Source organism: Electrophorus electricus, chromosome 23, assembly GCF_041902795.1.
Source record: "Electrophorus electricus isolate QZ-2024a chromosome 23, ASM4190279v1, whole genome shotgun sequence".
Classification (NCBI taxonomy): Eukaryota; Metazoa; Chordata; class Actinopteri; order Gymnotiformes; family Gymnotidae; genus Electrophorus; species Electrophorus electricus.
In genome coordinates, this window is record NC_137519.1 from 5,715,001 (window position 1) to 5,722,500 (window position 7,500).

The 7,500-nt window shown below is 42.7% G+C and overlaps 1 protein-coding gene across 1 annotated transcript in view; it reads right to left on the bottom strand.

The window, feature by feature from the left end:
* Positions 1-7,343: 7,343 nt before the first annotated feature.
* LOC113581483 (complement C3-like) overlaps positions 7,344-7,500 on the bottom strand; it is a 25,729-nt gene continuing 25,572 nt past the window's right edge. Inside the window, exon 44 of the mRNA XM_081706166.1 lies at positions 7,344-7,500. This exon is cut by the window's right edge and continues 284 nt beyond it. The gene's annotated coding sequence lies outside the window, so the exon portion shown is untranslated.

Genomic DNA, 7,500 nt, shown 5'->3' on the forward strand with positions numbered 1-7,500 from the left:
CACACACACACACACACACACACACACACACACACAGACACACACGACCAAAGTTGCAGCAGGTGAAATATCTGGAAATCCAGCTTTGCAAAGTAGCGTCTGTGTTATACATGACTGATGTGTCAATGGGGAGCAAAGAGAAATAAAGGGAGGCAGAGAGAGCACCTGGAAGGAAGGAATGTGTTTATATACGACTGCACGGCCTGTTGCAAATACAAGGCCATTCATTATGGCTGTGGCAAAAATAGCCAAGACCGAGGGACTATGGGAGTTGGAGTCCCTTGAGATTCAACACTGCCAAAGAGAATGAACCACAGAACACAGCCACAACCACCGCATCTGTGGGAAACCAGGAAACACACACACACACACACACACGCAGCTAATGCTAGTCACACATGCCAAGCTCCTTTTGCTCCTTTCAGGATTTTTGCCAAATGCTAAAACTTTGCTCCACTTCCCATCTTCCCATCCCACTGAGCCTGAGAATGTCACCTTACCCTCATTTACTGGCTCACTCATTCACTCTCTCACACACATTTGCTCACTAACACACAGAAATACACACATTTATTCACTAACTTATTCAGGCCGTCTTTCTCTCTCTGATGCATGCGTTTATTTATTTATTCGTTCACACCCTCACACATAATTGCGTGCTCGTGTACTCTCTCTCACTCACTCTCTCACACACACACACACACACACACACACACACTGGTGACTCATCACACCTTGGAGGTGGCTGCTCTGGGCCAGAACCACGGGAGCCAAATATGGCCATGTTTAAGGGAGCGGCAAGCCTGCCCAGGTTACGGCGGGTCCCTGCCTGCAGCTGCGGCTGTCCTGACACTTCCACTGTCCTGGCTGCTGCTCTGTGCTATCTGAGCGGGAGATGAGAGGGCACCACACGGGGATGAAATCAAAGGACACGGTAATGAAACGTCCATCTCTCCCTCTCTTTACATACTCTCTCTCCCACCAGCCTGTTTCTCTGCCTGTATTCATCTCCCACAAAGCAACCGTATTCATTAGGAAGCCCCCCTCCACACACACACACACACACACACACACACACACACACACACACACACACACACACGTTCTCCCAGTTGTCCCATGGGGATGGATGTTAGCAGACTGTCATTTTGAATTTCCAAATAAAGTTTTGAGTGTTTGGATAATGCCAGAGATCTTGGTCACACAGGGACCTTTCTCATCGCCGCAAAGTACGGCACACATTTTTCATGGTTGTGGGTGATCACACACGTCTGGTAGCATGTATTCAGTGGGATTGATTCTCTTTATGAGGCCCTGGAGTGTGCGTGTGTGTGTGTATGTATGTATGTATGTGTGTGTGTGTGAAGGGAAAGAGAAGGAGATATAAGCATACAAGAGCAGCATATAAGCATGTGGTTGTGTGTTTGTGTGTTTGTATTATGGGATATGTGATGAGATGAGTCTATGCTTCAGGTCACAGGGACATCCCTGATCCTTTTAAAAGAACTACCTAAAGATGTCATCCATCTTTTTTATCCTATACAATAATTATGACCTTTCTCTTTCTATCTCTGGCCAAACATGTGGATATCGGTGCTTAAACTGATAATCTTGCCTGGCCACTGGCAATGTACTTTGTAGTTGGCGCATGTGATCGCTGGCCAACCAAATCCTTATTGCAGATTATTTTTTGACATGGTTAAATATGGTACTGATATTACATCTAACACCATCTGCCTGGCTAGGAGAGGCCTCTGTGTGTGTGTGTGTGTGTGTGTGTGTGTGTGTGTGTGTGTGTGTGTGATGGTGCATGAGGGCAGTTAGGGGGTGATAAGATATTTACCACATTACAGGTTATACATGACTCTGAAGTGCCAGAGATGTGTCATGCTCTGTCATCCACAAGGTCAAAGACTTTAACTGTGTTCTCATGTCACATGTCACATGTACAGGCTCACACACATGCCTGAAAACACACACACACACACACACACACACACACACACACACACACACACACACACACACACACACACACACACACATTTGCTCTTATTTAAATAGTCTTCTACTCTCATACACATTTTCTAGAGCTTTAACTACTGCTGTCTAAGTGCTCTAATGTGGTTGAGAGTAAGGTCTGAGGTCAGCTATGAGCCTGCCCACATGCTCTTTTTCAATTGGCTGCAAAAGGTAAGAGCTGATCCTGATCCTCTGAGAATACAGACATAAAGAAATATATAGACAGAGACACATGCAAGCCACAAGGAAGATGCGGGTAGCTGGTGTGTGTGTGTGGTGTGTGTGCATGCAATGTTCTCTGCGATTCATGTGTGTTTATCACACAGAGACTGACAAATAACGTGCGACAGTCATTTTGAGAACAGTAGATTCTACCACACATACTACAGAGAGAGAGAGGCGCTGGTTCACTTGTCATACATATACCCAAACATACACAATCACAATCTATGGGCACATGGGAACACTACAGACCCCAAAGACAAAAAAACAGTGCAGCATACAAGAATAAACACATAAAGATAGGTAACAGAGTCTGTGCGATACCACACGGCTCACACATCTGCATGCCCTCATCTCTGCCATCTTCCAAACAGAAGCAAAAACAGGTAAAGACTGGTGCAGGTTTCCTGTTTCCCTTCGTTATCTGTTTGTTGTTTTTGTTCCCTAAAAGTGAAAACAAAAGCTCTTTCTTTCTGCATCCCCGTCGGAGGTTTTGAGGATTATCGTGGCATGGTCGCTTCCACTTGGCCGTCAGAGAGAGCCCTCGGTCGACTGCCGTGTTCTGTGACGTTACAGTAGCAGTTGCACTTTTGGGGAAGCTCACCCATGTTGCTGATGACAGTACATGTGAGGGGGTGAGCGAGTGGGGTCGGGGGGTGTTAGCACAGCAGATGTGAAAAGAGCCACTTTTATGGTGAAAAGAGCATGAGTTCAGGCATATCTCATACATGAGCGTGGTGGAAGTGTGTGTGTGTGTGTCAGCGTGTAGCGTCATGCATATGTGTGTGTGCATGACGTCAATGTACAATGTCCCAAGCATTTGTGTGTGGGTGTGTGAATGGCGTCAGGGTATGGTGTTCCTCACATATGTGTGCATGCTAGTGTGTGTGTTTGCATGGCATCGGTGTATAATGTTGTGTAAGCATGTGTGCATGAGTTTGTGTGTGTGTGTGTGCAGGGTGTTGGTGTATAGTGTGGCATACACATGCGTGCATGCATGTGTATCTCTGTTTGTTTGCATGGTAGTGGTGTGTAGTGTTGCATGAATGTATGTGTGCATGCATGAATGTGTGTGTCTGTGTTTGTATGCATGTATGGTGTCAGCATATAGCACTGCATATGTGTACATGCATGTTTTTGTGTGTGTGAAGGGTGTTGGTGTATAGTGTTGTGTATGCATGTATGCCTATATATATATATATGTATGTGTGTGTGTGTGTGTGCATGGTGTTAGAATATAGTGTTGTATACGTGTGCATGCATGCATGCATGCATGCTTGTGTGTGTGTGTGTGTGTTACTATTCTCAGGTACCAGCTGTGACAGGAAGCAGAACAGCACAGTCTATATATAGATTCTATAGAGTTTGATAAACACACTAGCAGTTCATCCTGGGGTCCCTACCTTGCTTTCTTCTGCATTTGAGTGTGTGTTTGTGTGTGTGTGAGTGTGCGTATATGTATGTGTATGTTAGCACAACAATGGTGTTGCATTAGAGGCATTTCTGAAGCACAACCTTTTCCATTCTGCAGTCGTTTCTATATGAGGGAAGGTGAACACAACTTTAACTCTGATCGTGAGATATCCCTGCCTTGCTGACACTGGTATGCGGGTGGTATTTCCTGTTATATCTTTACTGCTGAACGTTGGTCTGCCCGTTGTCTGCTGCCGTCTGCGTCTGTATCATAATCTCTTTCATGTGTCTTACATGTTGGATGTTAATTTATTGCACTTGTATAATGTTTGACACACATGGTTACTGATCTAACTGAATCGAGCGTACCTTTTCACAGCACTCTAACTCAACTGCAAAGGTCTATTATTTATATGTTGTGCCCCAGAGACATTTCACTATATCTGTAAATTCAGAGTTTTATTTGCATCATTAATGTAATACATAGAGTGAGACTGAAAGGGAAAAATATATTAATTAGCAAAGCGCACATGAGCAGGCTACCATCAGGACAAGAGTATTGTCTCTCTGTCATATCATTTAGCTACAGTCTGAGCATCCTATTCTGTGTGTGTGTGTGTGTGTGTGTTTGAAAGCACCAAAGCACTGTGTTACTCACTGGGTAATATGAGGTCATCTTAGACCAAACACACAATGCCTCTGTCTTGTTGTGTGCTTTCATTTGAGGTAAATGCTTAAAGGCAGGGGAGTAACTGTTCCTGTGTAAGTGGAGGAGAAGGGGAGGTGTGTGTCATGGCCTAGATACACAATGTGATGACATCATTCTTGCCAAGCAGAAAACCCCTCATTAATGACAGTTTAGAAACACAGCATGATTCACAGTGACCTTTTCATAACCCCAGATGCTGTTTTTATACTCAGCACACACACACACACACACACACACACACACACACACACACACACACACACACACACACACTCAGAGTCACCTGCACAGGTGGACAGAGTGAACTCATTTGAAGTTCACTCCAGTGGAAACAGCAAGATTCACGTCATCGCAGTTATTAAAGACACTGTGTCAAAAGCCATGCCCCACCCCTTAAACCCCTCACCACCACCATAACACACACACACACACACACACACACACACAGTGTCCTTAATAACCCTTGTGTATGGTGTGTCCTGCAGGCAGTTGTATGCTTTTATAGTCATGACTGGCTATAATGCAGAAGAAAGAAAAAGAGCCTAAGAAAATGTGTGATACAGCGCGTGCTTGTATGTGTGTGTGAGTGAGAAAGACAAAGAAGTGTGATGGTGTGAGAAGGATAAATAGGATGTGACTGAACATGACAATTAGTGTGTGTGTGTGTGAGAGAGAGAGAAAGTGTATGTGCAGGTGTATGTGGGTGCTGGCAAGCATAATGGGAACGGAGAAATTTAGCAGAAAAAGGTTCACGTCGTTCATGGCATTCATCTGGAAAAAGCTCATGCACGCCCACACACTCGTGCACACCCAGTCACATATACACAGCAGCTGTTTTGATACCCCAGGACAAGAAAATTAATTTATTTTAGGAACCAAGCTGAAAGAAGTAGTGACATCATGGTGTATGTTGTTTTGGGGTGAGTGAGTGAGTGAGAGAGAGAGAGAGAGAGAGAGAGAGAGAGAGAGAGAAACATAGGGAGCTTAACAGTAATTGCATGGTTGGACTGATGCCTAGTTTATAATGTCTCTAGGTGAAAATCACAATAAAATTGCAGGGGTGCATGGGGCCATATGAGTATTAATCGAGACTGCCGTTGCTCCCTCTCTCGTTCTCTTGCATTCTCTCTCTCTCTTGCTCTCTGTCTCTCTCTCTTCCTCTCTGTCACTCCGTCTGGCCTTCAGTATGATTTGTGGTTGCATTCTTTCCCACTTCCTCTCTGAGTTTTGACTAAGGTGTTAAGTTTTCAAGGTCTTGTTCTCACACAGTGAGACACATACAAACACATACACGTACGTGTATCATTGTTTGCATTGGTCAGAAAATGATGTGCTGGGGCTGCTGATGAAACTGTAGCTCAGCTGTTCTGAGTTGCTCAAACTGTAGCTCAGCTGTTCTGGTAAATTCAAACTGTAGCTCAGCTGTTCTGAGTTGCTCAAACTGTAGCTCAGCTGTTCTGGTCAATTCAAACTGTAGCTCAGCTGTTCTGGTAAATTCAAACTGTAGCTCAGCTGTTCTGGTAAGTTCAAACTGTAGCTCAGCTGTTCTGATTTGCTCAAACTGTAGCTCAGCTGTTCTGATTTGCTCAAACTGTAGCTCAGCTGTTCTGATATGTTCAAAGTCAGTGGCATCTGGTTATTTTCATTTTTTAAAATAAACATTTTTAAATAATAAATAACTATTTAATTATGAATGTGCTAAATAAATGCACAATAATGTATAATATTCTAAAATATTTTGGGGGCAAATTAGCTTTGTGGTTCATCAGTTCTCTCTTGTGAGGCGCAAGAAATATCATCCAAGCAGAGCAGCAGCCATTTACTGAGCGTTGCTGACACAAGAGACGCACATAGCGACATAAATTTAGCCAATCAGTGTCCTCGAATCTGATGCCCAAAGGCCCTTCATTAATCACCCCCAAGCAGAATCAATGTTGGAGTAGAGACAACAGATATTATTGATAACAGAGTCAGTCAGTGGTGGAGTAGGGACAACTGATGTTATTGACAGTAAAGAACGCAATTAGTCAAGATGGCATTTCAGGTGCCCCAAATTCAATAAGGTCTCTTCTCTAAATATACTTAAGAGAACTTGTGTGGAGAAACTACACATTGCTGGATAGCTTGATAAGATGGCTGGCTAGCTAGTCAAATGTATTGTGCATTTTGTTGGTTATTTTTTCATTTATAGTACCAAACACAAAGCAATAGAGCTTTCATTTTGATACCTAATTATGAGGGCCTTTTAAAATGCAAGTGTTCTATTTGTTTAAAAATGTTTTCCTTGAGTTAACAAAATATTCAAATATTTTTCTATCGATGCATGCTGTACATACTATCTGAACACACTAGAGCTGCAACTAATGATAATTCTCATTTATTAGTAGTATTTTTAATGCCAATCAAATAGTTACTGGCTATTTCAATAGTAAGTTGTATTGGGATGGTTTTTGAAACTGACTGTGTCACCAACAGCACCATCTACTATACTTTTCACCAGCCACCATTGCACAAACTAGCTCAGCTATTCTAATATGCCCTACAGCTCAGTTGTTCTGATATGCTCAAACTAAAGCTCAGCTGTTCTGATATGCTCCAACTACAGATGAGCTGTTCTGATATACTCAAACTACAGCTTAGCTGTTCTAATATGTTCAGTTGTGTAGACATGCGTATGTATTGGAGTATGTGACTAAAGCACAGATTTATTCTGACTAAACTGCTCCCTCTACTGTTGAACGAATTGTATTACAGTAAAATGTAAGTGCCACATACAACGAGAAACGAGAGCCTGTACATACATGTCCAATTAAACACACACACACACACACACACACACACACACACGCATACAGACCTGGACAGCTAAGATTCTTCTTTGTGTTCTAAACAATTCTATCTGCAGAGAACATTTTATATATACCAATCTGTGCGCGCAATATGTGTCCTGAACATAATACTGCAGGTAAACACAAAATAAACAGCTATTGTCTTTATTTATCTCTGTACACATCTATATTTCTAGGCTCCTGATTTAGATATTTGTGATTTTTTACAGGCAGTGATATTTAAACAAGAAACAGCATTTTAAACAGAAAAGCACATCATTAAACTTGATTCAATTACGGTAACGT